This window comes from Capra hircus, chromosome 2 (genome assembly GCF_001704415.2).
Source record: "Capra hircus breed San Clemente chromosome 2, ASM170441v1, whole genome shotgun sequence".
Lineage (NCBI taxonomy): Eukaryota > Metazoa > Chordata > Mammalia > Artiodactyla > Bovidae > Capra > Capra hircus.
This window is the reverse complement of record NC_030809.1, coordinates 13,541,074-13,554,729: the sequence shown is the minus strand read 5'-3', so window position 1 is coordinate 13,554,729 and position 13,656 is coordinate 13,541,074. Positions and strand designations below refer to the sequence as shown.

The 13,656-nt window shown below is 48.6% G+C and overlaps 1 protein-coding gene across 2 annotated transcripts in view; it reads left to right on the top strand.

Moving 5' to 3' along the window:
- NKAIN1 (Na+/K+ transporting ATPase interacting 1) overlaps positions 1 to 13,656 on the top strand; it is a 46,006-nt gene that overhangs the window by 15,329 nt on the left and 17,021 nt on the right. The gene's annotated exons all lie outside the window — the stretch shown is intronic.

Here is a 13,656-nt window from a genome sequence, read left to right as displayed (position 1 = left end):
CAGCTTGATTCGGAACTTAAATATCTGGACACGTGGTGCTCTGTTGGTACTTTCGCCTCAGTGTCTGAAGGCCTCCAGATGTTAGCGAAGCTTCTGGACTCAGGGGTGGGTGCAGGCAGAGGCTCCCAGGTGCCGTGTCTGCCTCCGGCAATAACAGCTGCTCCAGCCTGTCACTGCCTGTCTGCTGGTCAGCAGCCCCGGGAGCCACCTGAGTGGGCTGCTGTCCCCAAGCTGCCACTCGCTGTCATCCCCGAGATAGGCCACCAGGGACACAAGGATCCTCCCGTGAAGGGAGAGGCTGGCTGGGGTCCAGCCTGGGAATCACACCGTGCTTGTCAGCTGTTGACACGTGGAACTGGTTGGCTCCTGGGCCTGACGGCGGGCGGGGGGGGGGGGGGGGATGGAGGTTGTGGGGATGCGGTTTATCAAGGCCTGTGGCCAAATCCTTGACATATGCTAATGGACTCTTGCCCTCCCAGCTGTGGGAGGCAACAGTGAGACTACTGGCTTCTGCCTTTCCCTGGGAGCGTGAGGAGAGGCAAGGTGCTCAGCCTCTCTGGAGCCAAGTTTCTTCATCTGTGAAGTGGAGATCATTGGATCCTGCCTTTTAGGGCTGCCCAGCAAATTCAGCAAGAGAATCCATGAAAGGTGCTCAGAGCGGCACCTGGCCCTTAGTGCTTAGGAAGTGGTTCAGTTCAGTTCAGTTGCTCAGTTGTGTCTGACTCTTTGCGACCCCATGGACTGCAGCACGCCAGGCCTCCCTGTCCAGCACCAACTCCTGGAGTTTACTCAAACTCATGTCTGTTGAGTCGGTGATGCCACCCAACCATCTCATTCTCTGTCGTCCCCTTCTCCCACCTTCGATCTTTCCCAGCATCAGGGTCTCTTCAAATGAGTCAGTTCTTCGCATGAGGTGGCCAAAGTATTGGAGTTTCAGCTTCAACATCAGTCCTTCCAATGAACATTCAGGACTGATTTCCTTTAGGATGGCCTGGTTAGATCTCCTTGCAGTCCAAGGGACTCTCAAGAGTCTTCTCCAACACCACAGTTCAAAAGCATCAATTGTTCGGCACTTAGCTTTAACCGCCGTAATTACAGCCAAGGCGAATCGTGATGAGGCTCCGGGAGGTGGTATGGCTGTAAAACTCCCAGTTAGGACTGTTTGCTGAAAGGGAAACTTGCGACAGAGAATCTGGGACTGCGGGAGCCAGAAAGTTCCCAGAGAACATCCTCCAACCCGTTGTACAGATGAGTCCACAGAGGCCCCAGGAGACAGTGGGCCCGAGGGCATCTTAATCCCTGTCTCCTTCCCAGTGAAAGTCAGGGAGCCTGTCACTGAGGCTTATTATGGACTGTTCCAGAAAGTGAGTTGGGAAAGATCGTGATTGTGTGTGTGATTTCAGACAAAAAGAACCCTGAATAGAAATAAGCTTTCCAGGTGAATGGAAGTGGACTGCTCTCTGCTCAGTTCTGGGCAGCCATGGGCAAAGGGCTATAGGTAGACGTGTTCTTGTGGGCTCGATGTTTCTGGGCAGGAGTTGGTGGGGAACAGGGGCAAAGGTGCTGCAAAGTCAAAATGCTATAGACATTCCCAGGAGATGAGCTCAGACCCCATTCTGACACCTGGTGACCTCAAGAAAGGGCCTCCCTCTCCCTCTCTGGACCATGGGGACACAGTTCCCCTAGCAGGATACAAAGTCTTACTCAGGTAATCTAGGGCCAGAGGACCTGAATTAAAGCTTTACAAGCTGTGGGACCTTGGGCAAGTTACTTTTCTCCTTTATGCTCCAGTTTTCCCGTGTGCAGAGCATTGAACTGGCGTGTTTCTGTGGAGGATTAAGTGAATCAAAGCATGCTGAGCATTCGAGATACTTGGCACATCATAAGCATTAGCTGTTGGTCTCTGTGTCATTCTGGGGATAGAATGAAATACCACCTGTGAAGGGTGATGCTCAGCATGTGCACATAGTAGGCACTTAAGAACCATGACTTCTTGGGACTTCCTTGGTGATCCAGTGCTTGAGAATCCACCTCCCAATGCAGGGGGTGTGGGTTTGATCCCTGGTCGGGGAACTAAGATCCCACATACGAAGCGGTAACTAGTGAAAGTCACTCAATCGTGTCCGACACTTTGAGACCCCATGGACTATACAGTTCAAGGAATTCTACAGGCCAGAATACTGGATTGGGTAGCCGTTCCCTTCTCCAAGGAATCTTCCCAACCCAGGGATTGAACCAGGGTCTCCTGCATTGCAGGCAGATTCTTTACCATATGAACCACCAGGGAAGCCCAAGAGGTAACTAAGCCGTCTCAGCTAGAGAGCCCACACCGCAACAGAGACCCAGCGAAGCCAAACAAAAAAGAACCATGCCTTCCCTTTCTTTCCTCCTGTGAACCAGGCCTGGGGATGAGGCAGGGCCCATCCTTGGGAGGGCCCCTCTCCCTCCCTCTCCCTCCACTCTTGCTGCCTTGCAGACAGTGCACCCCTTCCTCCAACAGGTCCACCAGCAGCCTTCTGGCCTGCAGCCAGGAAGCGATTATAGGCGGCAGCTCTACTTCTCAGCCCTCCTGCCCTCCCTTTTCATCTTCCCAGCCAGTCCCTCAGGAAAGGGGATAGGGACAAGGATGAGAAGGTCTCCTGGGGGTTGCAGGTATCTGCTTAAGAGCCAGACTCTGGCTCCAGAGCCACCTGGTTTGCCACTGCTCAGCGCCCTCTCCAGCTCTGAGATCTCAGGCCACGCTCCCCTCCATAGCAAAAGGGTGATAGCCCATCCCTCATTTAAATGAGAGAGTGCGCACAAAGCACTTGCTGCAAAACCTGGAGCAGAGCTGCTGTTGAGTCTCTCAGTCGTGTCTGACTCTGCGACCCCATGGACTACAGCCCGCCGGGCTTCTCTGTCCATGGGATTTCCCAAGCAAGAATACTGGGGTGGGGTGCTATTTCCTTCTCCAGGGAATCTTCCCACCCAGGGATCGAACTCATGTCTCCCACTTGGCAGGCGGACTCTTGACTACTGAGCCTCCAGGGAAGCCCCTGGCACAGGAAGTGCACACAAAGTGCTAGTCATCGACGTTAGTACTGGTGTTGAAGTTCAAAGCCAGGCATCTCAAAGGGAACTACTTCAGCTGTGTCATGCAGAGGGGCAGGAGGGGTACTGCCGTCCTGTGCAGGGCCTCTCACAATCCTTTTTTACCACCCTGGCTCTCACAGACCTCAAATGATCCCTTCCTCTAGCCTTCTGTTGGGCCAGAATAGAACACTGGGGGCAGGTCCCCTGGAACAGATAGATCACCAGGAAAGGAAGAGGGTGACAGGTAGGGGGAGTGACAGTCATTCTTCCTAGGTGCCACCGGTGAATCAGAGCAGGTGAGCAGACCTTTACCATATTGGAGGGGGAAGGCAGCACAGAAGGAAGGGAACCAGAGCTCCCCTTTACCTCACTGAGACTCAGTGTCTTCATCCGTCCAGGGGGACTAACAATCCCATGTTCCAGGGTGGTGGCATCCATCGCAGTCTGAGCTGTGAAGGGCTGTCCAGATGTTGGCAGCTGGCTGTGATTCCCCACTGGAAGGAGAAGCCGGGACCCGAGCCAAGGTCTGGACAGTGCTGGAAGGGGGATCCTGAAGCCCCGGAGAGGGACTTCTGACACCCACCACAGTTGCTAGGCAGACTTCCCACCTGGCCTATCATCAGGATGGCAAGTCAGAAGCGGTTGCTGTTACCATAGCAGTGAGACTGATTTTCATCAGTGTTTCCTCCTTGGGAGCATCAGTACAGGAGGGGCCACTAAATAAGCCGGGGATTTGGGGTTTTTTCCATCAGGTCACATGAAGAGTGACTCAGCCAGGGGAAACGACCTCCCAGCTCATTCCAGATGTTGACTGGGAGCACTTGACCCCGTAGTAGGTGCTTATTGCCCTCCACCCCCACACCGTGAACCTTTATCCAAAGGGCACTCAGAGGGCCTGGTGCCCCCACCCCAGCCACAGTGGGCCTCCCAGCCCTTCTGTCCACCTTCTCCCTCTCATTCCCCCTGCTCTAGGCATGGGGGTCTTCTCTGGACCTGTCTACTTGCCACGCTCCTTCCCATGCAGGATCCTCGGCCTGAACCTTCTTTCCTCCTGTCCTCTCCTTGCTAACCCTACTCTTCCTTCAGATCACTTCCTCCCTAAAGTCTTCCTCAACCTGTCATACCTCTCATTCCTGACACCTCTAACATTATTATTAGCACAATAATAATTTCGATTTGTGCACATGTGTCTCTGTGTATGTGCTTCCCTCTTCCCCTGCCTGCCCCTAAATGTAACCTCCATCAGGATGAGAAGGGCAAAAATGTCTGGACTTTTTTTTCTCCTTATTTTATTGAGATATAATTCATATACCATAAAATTCACCATTTAACAATTCAGTGGTTTTTAATATGTTCACAGAGTTGTGTAACCATGGCCATTATCTAATCCCAGAACATTTTTCATTGCCCTAAAAAGAAACCTCAAACTCATTCCCGCTGCCCTCTGGCCCCTTGCTACCAGTAATCTACTTTCTGTCTCTCTGGGTTTGCCTGTTCTGGCCATTTGTTATAATAGAATCATGCGATATGTGGTCCTTTGGGGCTGGCTTCTTTCGCTTAGCATGATGTTAAGGTTCATTCATATTGTGCCATAGGTCATCCCTTCATTCCTTTCTGGAGCTTAATAATATTCCATTGAATGGATGTATCACATTTTGCTTATCCACGAATCAACTGATGAATGTTTGGTTTGTTTTCACTTTTTGGCTGCTATGAATAATGCTGCTGTGAAGATTCCTATACAAGTTTTGCTTGAACTCTGTTTAATTCTGAGGTATATACCTCGGCGTGGAATTGTTGGGCCACGTGATGTGGGTGTGTGCTTAGTTGCTCAGTTGTGTCCAACTCTCTGCAAGCCCGTGGATTACAGCCTGCAGGCTCCTCTGTCCATGGGGATTCTCCAGGCAAGAATACTGAAGAACGTTGCCATGCCCTCCTCCAGGGGATCTTCCCAGTCCAGGGATTGAACCCAGTCTCCTGCATCCAGGAGATTCTTTACATCTGAGCCACCAGGGAAGCCCCATGATAACTATGTGTAATTTTTTGAGGTCAAACTGCTTCCTGTAGTATCTGTACCATTTTACATTCCCATCAGCCATACATAAGCGTTCCAATTTCTCCACGTCCTCGCTACACCAGCTATTTAGAGTAACTGTTCCTGGGGGTGTAAGGTAGTACTTCATTGTGGGTTTGATTTCCCTGGTGACTAATGATGTTGAGCATCTTTTCATGTACTTATTGGCCAATTATGTATCTTCTTTGGAAAAATTTCTATTCAAGTCCTTTGCTCATTTTTAATTGGGTTGTTTATTGTTCTGTTGTTGATTGGAAGAGTTCTTTGTCTTCCCTTGTGGCAGTTCCTGCCAGTGAAGGAGACATGGGTTTGATCCCTAGGTCAGGTAGATTCTCTGGAAAAGGAAATGGCAACACACTCCAGTATTCTTGCCTGGGAAATGCCTTGGATAGAGAAGCCTGGCAGACTACAGTCCATGGGGTTGCAAAGAGTCAGATGTGACTTAGTGACTAAATAGCAACAAGAGTTCTTTATATATTCTGGATTCTAGACCCTTATCACATCTATGATTTGCAAATATTTTCTCCTATTCCGTGAGTTGACTTTTCACTTTCTTGATAGTATGCTTTTATGTTCAGAAGGTTTTGATTCTGATGATGTCCAATTTATCTAGTTTTCCTTTGGCTGCTTGTGATTTTGGTGTCATATTTAGGAACTGTTGCCTGTTTTAAGTTCACTCAGATAGACTCCTGTGGTTCCTTGCAAGAGCTGAATATCTTTAGCCCTTATATTTAGGTCTGTGATTCATTTTGAATGAAGCTTTATATGTGGTGTGAGGTAGGAGTCCAACTTCATTCTTCTGCATATGGATGTCTAATTGTGCCAGCATCCTCTATTGAATAAATACTTTCTCCATTGAATCATCTTGGCACCCTGTTGGAAGCTTTTTGTAAATATATGAGTTTATTTTCAGACTCTAGATTCTATTCCATTGAGCTATATGTCTGACCTTATCTCAGTACCACAGTGTCTTGATTACTGTAGTGTGTTGTTAAGTTCTGAAGTCAAGAAGTCCTCCAACTTTGTTCTTTTTCAAGATTATTTTGGCTGTTTTGGGCCCCTTGTGTTTCCATACAAATTTTAGGGCTGGCTTATCCATTTCTGCAAAAAGAGTAGTTGGAATTTTTATAGAGATTCATTGAGTCTGTAGATCAGTTTGGAAGTATTGCGATCTTAACAATGTTAAGTCTTCTAGGTTATGAACACTGGATGTCTTCCCATTTATTTGGGTCTTTAATTTCTTTCAGTAATATTTTGTAGTTTTCACCGTATGAGTCTTGCACCTACTTGGTTATATTTATCCCAAGTACTTTATTATTTTCTATATTATCGTAAAGGAAATTGTTTCCTTATTTCAAATTTGAATTGTTCATTACTAGTATATAGAAATACAACTGATTTTTGCATACTGATTTTGGACCTTGCAACTTTAGGGCTCTGATTTAGTAGCTCTAACTTTTTCTTGTGTGTGTGTGTGTGTGTGTGTGTGTGTGTGACTTCTTTAGGGCTTTCTATGTACAACGTCATGTCATTTGCCTCACAGATAGAGAGAACAAACTAGCGGCTACCATGGGAGAGGAAAGGGAGGGAGTGGGGGGGAATATATAGGGGTGGGGGAAATATATAGGGGTGGGCGGAATATATAGGGGTGGGGGGAATATATAGGGGTGGGGGAATATATAGGGGTGGGGGAAATATATAGGGGGAGGGGAAATATATAGGGGTATGGGGGGAAAGGGCTATGGGATTATATGCAAATAGGTTGTGAAACTTTTTTTTAATTGAAGTATATTTGATTTACAATGTTGTGTTAGTTTCTGGTGTAAGCAAAGTGATTCAGTTATACATGTATGTATGTATTCTTTTTCATATCCTTTTCCATTACAGTAAAACTATTAAAAATTGTAAAGCACTATAGAATTTTAAGGCTCTTTCATTCAATTTAAAAAAATCATATTATCTGGAAATAGAGATAGTTTTACTTCTTTTTTTTTCCAATCCAGGTGTCTTTGCTTTCTTTTTCTTGCCTAATTGCCCTGGCTACAATCTCAAGTACAACAATGTGAGGGTTTCTGGTGTTTCTCTTTAGACATTTGTTTGTTTGTTTGTTTGTTTTGAGCTGTACTTGGGTCTTCCTTGTGGTGCATGGGCTTCTCTTGCTGTGGAGCACAGGCTCTAGAGAGCATGGGCTCAGAAGTTGCCACGTGTGGCCTGTGCTTCTCTGCTTGAGGTGTGCAGGCTTAGGTGCCCCACGGCATCTGAGATCTTAGCTCCCTGAAGAATCCAACCTGCATCCCCAGCATTGGAAGGTGGATTCTTAACCCCTGGACACCACCAGGGAAGTCCTTCCAATATAATGTTGAACAGAAGTGAAGGAGAGTGGACACGTTGTCTTGTCCCTGATCTCAGTTTCTCACCATTAAACATGGTACGAGCTGTGGGCTTTTTCATAGATGGCTTTTACCCGGTTGAGGAAGTTACCTACTGTTCCTGTTCAGCTGAGTGTTTGGTTCAGTCAAGGGCTGTGTCTGTTTCTGCTTTTGCTCACTACTGTATCGTAGAAACTGTCTAGTATTGGTGCTGCTATTCAGTGAAGATGTACTGGTTGAACAAAGGGAAAATGAAAAAGTCTCATAATGACCTAAAGAGCTCAAACTTCTCAAGACCCTTCCTACAGTGATTCCAGCTTCTGTATCCCCGACCTCAGGTTTAGACACTTTCTCTTTACTCATTCCCTTTGCTTTATCCTGGCCTGACCCACAGATGTGGGCTCTGATATCAATTATCTCCATTGCAGATGAGATAGGCTCTGATATCAGTTATCCCCATTTCAGCCATGGTAAGAGGCTTACTAGCTGTGTGGCCTGTGGGCAAATGGTGGAGGCAGGATTTGGTCTGGCTGACTTCTCAGATTTCAGTTCCTGTATCTGCCTGGTTGGTGAGGGGTCAGCGTGGGAGCTGAACCACAGGATAAAGAGCTTCATCTCTGCAGAGGATCCACTCTATCCTGATCTGGGGGGAAATGGCCGAAGGAGAAGGCTCTATGTCAGAGTAGAGTGTGTGTGTATTTTCTCAGTCATGTCTGACTCTTTGCAACCCCCTGGATTGTAGCCCATCAGGCTCCTCTGTCTGTGGAATTTCCCAGGCAAGAATACTGGAGTGGGTTGCCATTTCTTACTCCAGGGGGTCTTCCTGACCCAGGGATTGAACCCGCATCTCTTGTGTCTCCTGCATTGGCAGGTGGGTTCTTTACCACTGCACCACCTGGGAAGCTTCAGAGTAGAATATTAGATGCATGTTCTTTTGAGATAAAACAGACTTCCAGGAGATTCTTCTCTTGCACCAGGCTCCTTGGAGGTCAGTTCTGCTGTTGGGGATGCTCAGGTGGGAAGGAGGAGGAGCCAGGGCTTTACTGTTCTGCTTCTCTTGACCCAGTTGGAACAGAAAGTGCGAGCCCAGGAGTTCTGTCCAGCGAGGAGGGGATCTTGATGGTTCCCAGGGGTCAGTTATCCCATTGAGTCCACTCCTTAACCTGGTAGGCAAGTAGGGTAGGGACTTCAGGCTCCATTCTACATATGAAAAAACTGAGGCCCTGAATGGTCAAACAAGGTCTCAACATTCTTAATTTTCTGAGTTAGACAGGATGTCATAGATTCATAGCAGAGTCCAGGAGGGAAAAGGCAGGGTTGGGAGGAGGCCCTGAAACTGGTGTTGGTCTGAGTGCCTCTGCTTACAGACAAGGGCCGCCCACTCTCAAGGCTGATTCAGCCTGGCTGGCTCAGAGGGAGCACCAGGTCAGCTTCAAGGGAGCGTTTTGAGGGAGCCCTGGGATAACTCACTTGACATGGAGATTTGCGGGGGTGCTGTGAAGGCAGGCAGGCCACCCACTTGAGATGATAGCAGAAGGGCTGCAGGAGGCCCTCCGGAAAGAATGAAAGAAACCTTCACTGAAGGGGTGAGAAAACTTCAGTAGATCAGAAAACCATCTACAAAAGTGAGGGTGAGGTGGACAGAAGGACTGGACTCAGAGGAGACCAGAGAAAGGCATCTGCTGGGTGCATCTTCTGTGCCAGGCATCTGCTTTATATCCTCTCATGTCAGCTCGGAAAGGCGGGTTTAATTCTTTTCCTGTTTGTAGACAAGGGAACCAAGGCTTAGGAGGTTTAGACTTGCTGGGCATCACAAGGCTAGCAAATGAGGAGTCTGAACAGAACGCATCTCAGCATCCTCTGTGGCCCTGGCGGATCCTCTGGGAGGGCACCAGTTTCAGCAGTTGGGGGAGGCATCAGCAAGAGTGGTGCTGACGCTGTGCGGGAGCGAGAGGAGCTGATAGGGAGAGTGCGGTGGTATGCAGGCTCTGGAGCCCACAGCGTGTTTGAATCCTGCTCTGTTGACCCGGGACCTGTGACTTTGCTCCCTGAACCAGTGACCACACGCGTAAAATGACACTTCTCAGGAGTGAGAGGAGTCAATGACACGGACGTCAGGCCGCATGCACAGGGCAAGTCCCTGGAGTGGAGGCCTTGCTTTCTTCTCTGGTCTCTCACTACACAGAGACTTGGAGTCAATCTTCTGAGCAGCCAGTGCAGGCCTGGTACAGAGTCAGTGTCCACGAATGCTTGGTGAGTGAGTGAGGAGATCAAGGGTGGAGCAAGGGGCCAGACCCAGCCAAGCAGTTGCTGGACTGGTTGGAGTGGGGTGGCGGTGGTGGGGAGTGGAGTGGGAGGGTCAGGGGAATCAGGGAGAGTGCCTTAAAGGAACCTGCACACCTGGACCACGGTGGTCTCCTGTCTAGAACAAGAGTTCTCTGAACTGTGGGGTTCTGGAGTCTACACTGTGAATAATCACAGTGGCTTTACTTATAGCTGAGGACCAGCAAGTGTTTTGAGTGTTTTACATATATTCCCTCATTTAGGCCTCAGGACAAACCCATGAAATAGGTACTGTTATTATTATCTTCATTTTACTGATGAAGACATTAAAGCACAGAGAGGTTAAGTGACTTGCTGATGATCTCACAGCTAGGAAGTGTTGAAGGTCAGATTCAAACCCAGACAGTCTGGCTTCTAGACCACGCTTTTAACCACTACACTATATAGCTTCTTTGGGGTCAAGCTGCAAAGTCTGGCCTTGGGATGAAACCAAAGACTTCATAGTGAAAGTCACTCAGTCGTGTCCGACACTTTGCGACCCCATGAACTGCAGCACGCCAGGCCTCCCTGTCCATCACCAACTCCGGGAGTCCACCCAAACCCATGTTCATCGGGTTTGTGATGCCATCCAACCATCTCATCCTCTGTCACCCCCTTCTCCTCCTGCCCTCAATCTTTCCCAGCATCAGGGTCTTTTCAAATGAGTCAGCTCTCTGCATCAGGTGGCCAAAGTATTGGAGTTTCAGCTTCAACATCAGGCCCTCCAAATGAACACCCAGGACTGATCTCCTTTAGGATGGACTGGTTAGATCTCCTTGCAGTCCAAGGGACTCTCAAGAGTCTTCTCCAACACCACTGTTCAAAAGCATCAATTCTTCGGCCCTCAGCTTTCTTTATGGTCCAACTCTCACATCCATACATGACCACTGGAAAAACCATAGCCTTGACTAGACAGACCTTTGTTGGCAAAGTAATGTCTTTGCTTTTCAATATACTGTCTAGGTTGGTCATAACTTCCTTCCAAGGAGTAAGCGTCTTTTAATTTCATGGCTGCAGTGATTTTGGAGCCCAGAAAAATAAAGTCAGCCACTGTTTCCATTGTTTCCCCATCTATTTGCCATGAAGTGATGGGACCGGATGCCATGATCTTAGTTTTCTGAATGTTGAGCTTTAAGCCAACTTTTTCACTCTCCTCTTTCACTTTCATCATGAAGCTCTTTAGTTCCTCTTCAACTTCTACCATTAGGGTGGTGTCATCTGCATATCTGAGGTTATTGATATTTCTCCTGGCAATCTTGATTTCAGCTTGTGCTTAGTAACAGTAGTATTCCCATTTTACAGGTGAGGAAACTGAGGCTCAGGGAAATGACTTTCCCACCTCCCACAGCTTGTTAAGTGACAGCTAAGACTCCATCCAGAGCCTGGGCTGATAACTCCTAGACTCTGTTCTCAGTCCCTTCCTTGGCAGATGTTGACTCCTGATTGTTTTCGTCAACTTTCCGATCTTCACTACCCCACTTCCATTGTCATAGCCACTCCTGAGATCCTCTGCTGCTGCTGCTGCTGCTGCTAAGTTGCTTCAGTCGTGTCCGACTCTGTGTGACCCCATAGACGGCAGCCCACCAGGCTCCCCCATCCCTAGGATTCTCCAGGCAAGAACACTGGAGTGGGTTGCCATTTCCTTCTCCAATACGTGAAAGTGAAAAGTGAGAGTGAAGGCGCTCAGTCATGTCCAACTCTTAGCGACCCCACGGACTGCAGCCTACCAGGCTCCTCCGTCCATGGGATTTTCCAAGCAAGAGTACTGGAGTGGGGTGCCATTGCCTTCTCCGTGAGATCCTCTACACCTCCATAACTAATAAATTCTCACTGCCTAAGTGCTAGCTTCATTAATGTGCTTTCTACCATGAGTTTTTGACTTAATAATATGATATCGTTCATTGTACTTAATGGGGGGAATCTGATTAATCACTTTTATATTTATCCAAATGTCCATTTGTCTATAGCAGCCATGTCCTGGGAGAGCCTGGTTTATGGTGGGTTTTCACTGTCTGGGTTGTCTTCCCCCACTCCCCAGATTCTCTCTGGAAGGCACCCTCCTCCCAGGCCTTCACTCCCCACTCCAGAGCCTGCTGAGGAATGGCACTGGGGATGTGCTGACAGTTTGGACATGGGAATGGGGCAGAGGTAGAGGGGGCATCTCCAAGCAGGTGGGAGCCCTAGGAGGGACTCTTTGAGCATGGAGAGGGATTCTGGCTCCTGCCTTCAGCCATCCGAAGAAGGCCTTGATGTCTCCATCAGATTGCCCGTCTCCAGCCCCCTTCCCCAGTCAGGGAGCCCCGTGCTTGAGGCATCCATCCATGGATTCTACCTCTGTCCATGGAATCCTTCAGGCAAGAATTCTGGAGTGGGTTGCCATTTCCCTTTCCAGGGGATCTTCCCGATCCAGGGATCAAACCCGAGTCTCCAGCATTGCAGGCAGATTCTTTACCATCTGAGCCACCAGGGAAGCCCTGGCTAACCCTACTCAAACCTTCCTTGGCTCCTGGGGCCAGTGGGATAAAGCTCTGGGTCTGAGGCCCAGCTGCAGGCGTCCCCACCCTGCCGCTCTCACTTCACCCATGCAGAGCTGCTCCAGGCCCCCAAGTGAACCACACCCTGCCACATCTGGGGTGACTAACTCCTCCCAGTTTGCCTGGGACTTTGGGGTTTATCCCTTCAAGTGCTGGACCTGGAGAAACTCCACAGCCCAAGGCCAATCGGGATGGTTGATCACCCCACCCACACCTCGGGGGGGTTTGCCCATGTTCATTCATCCCCTGGTAATTTCTTTTTTATTTTGTTGTCTTATAAAAGCATTGCTCATCAATGTAGCAACCTTATAGAAATCTCTCTAGTGGACTTCAAAGAGCCCCCCTCCAGTTCCAGTCTCCAAAGTTAACAGCTTGATGATTCTTTTTCTTTCTTCTGCACGAAATTTTGATCCTGCTGGGAATTCCCTGGTGGTTCAGTGGTTAGGCCTCTGCGCTTCCACTGCAGGGGGTACAGGTTTGATCCCTGGTCGGGAACTAAGATCTCTCATGCCTCTCGGCACAGCTAAAAGAAAGAGAAAAAGGATCATACTTCTCAGGTGGTCCTGCAGCCTTTCACACCACACAGCTTGACCCTCTTTCCACACCCTATTGTAATGTCTGTGTTGGTTTCATCTTAGGGAGATGTCATAATTTACTGTGTGTCCTTTTGAGGGACATCCAGAGGATATGCAGCTTTGTTTTTTTTTTTTTTTAAGTCCAAGGCCATTTTTTTTTAAATGTATTTTATTTTTGGCTGTGCTGGATCTTTGTTGCTGTGCGAAGGCTTTCTTTGGTTGTGGCAAGCTAGGGCTACTCTAAGTTGTGGTGCCTGGGCTTGTGGGTTCTTCCCGAACCAGGAATCAAACTGGCACCACGGGACCACCAGGGAAGTCCAAGGCCGAATTTAAGTATCACCTCCTCTGTAAACCCTTCTTTAACCCTCCACATGGTCTTAAGTCTCTTTCTTATTACTGTCATTATTTTAATAATAATAGTTAACATTTACAGAGTGCTGATTATCCAGCACTTGACATACATTATCTCATTTCATTTTCACAAGTCCAAGAAGTGCAGAGACTCGGTATCCCTCTTTTACAGATGGGGAGACGCAGGCTCACATGGCAGATAAACCCAAGCAGTGTGGCTCCAGAGCATGCCCTGAACTGCCTTGCATGGTTTTCCCAAGGGTACACTGAAGTGGTGGTGCCGGGGCCCGGGCCAGGCCAGATGCCCTCTGCTGCCCTCTTTCCCAGCTGTGCACCAACCAGGTCAAAGCCCAGAGGTG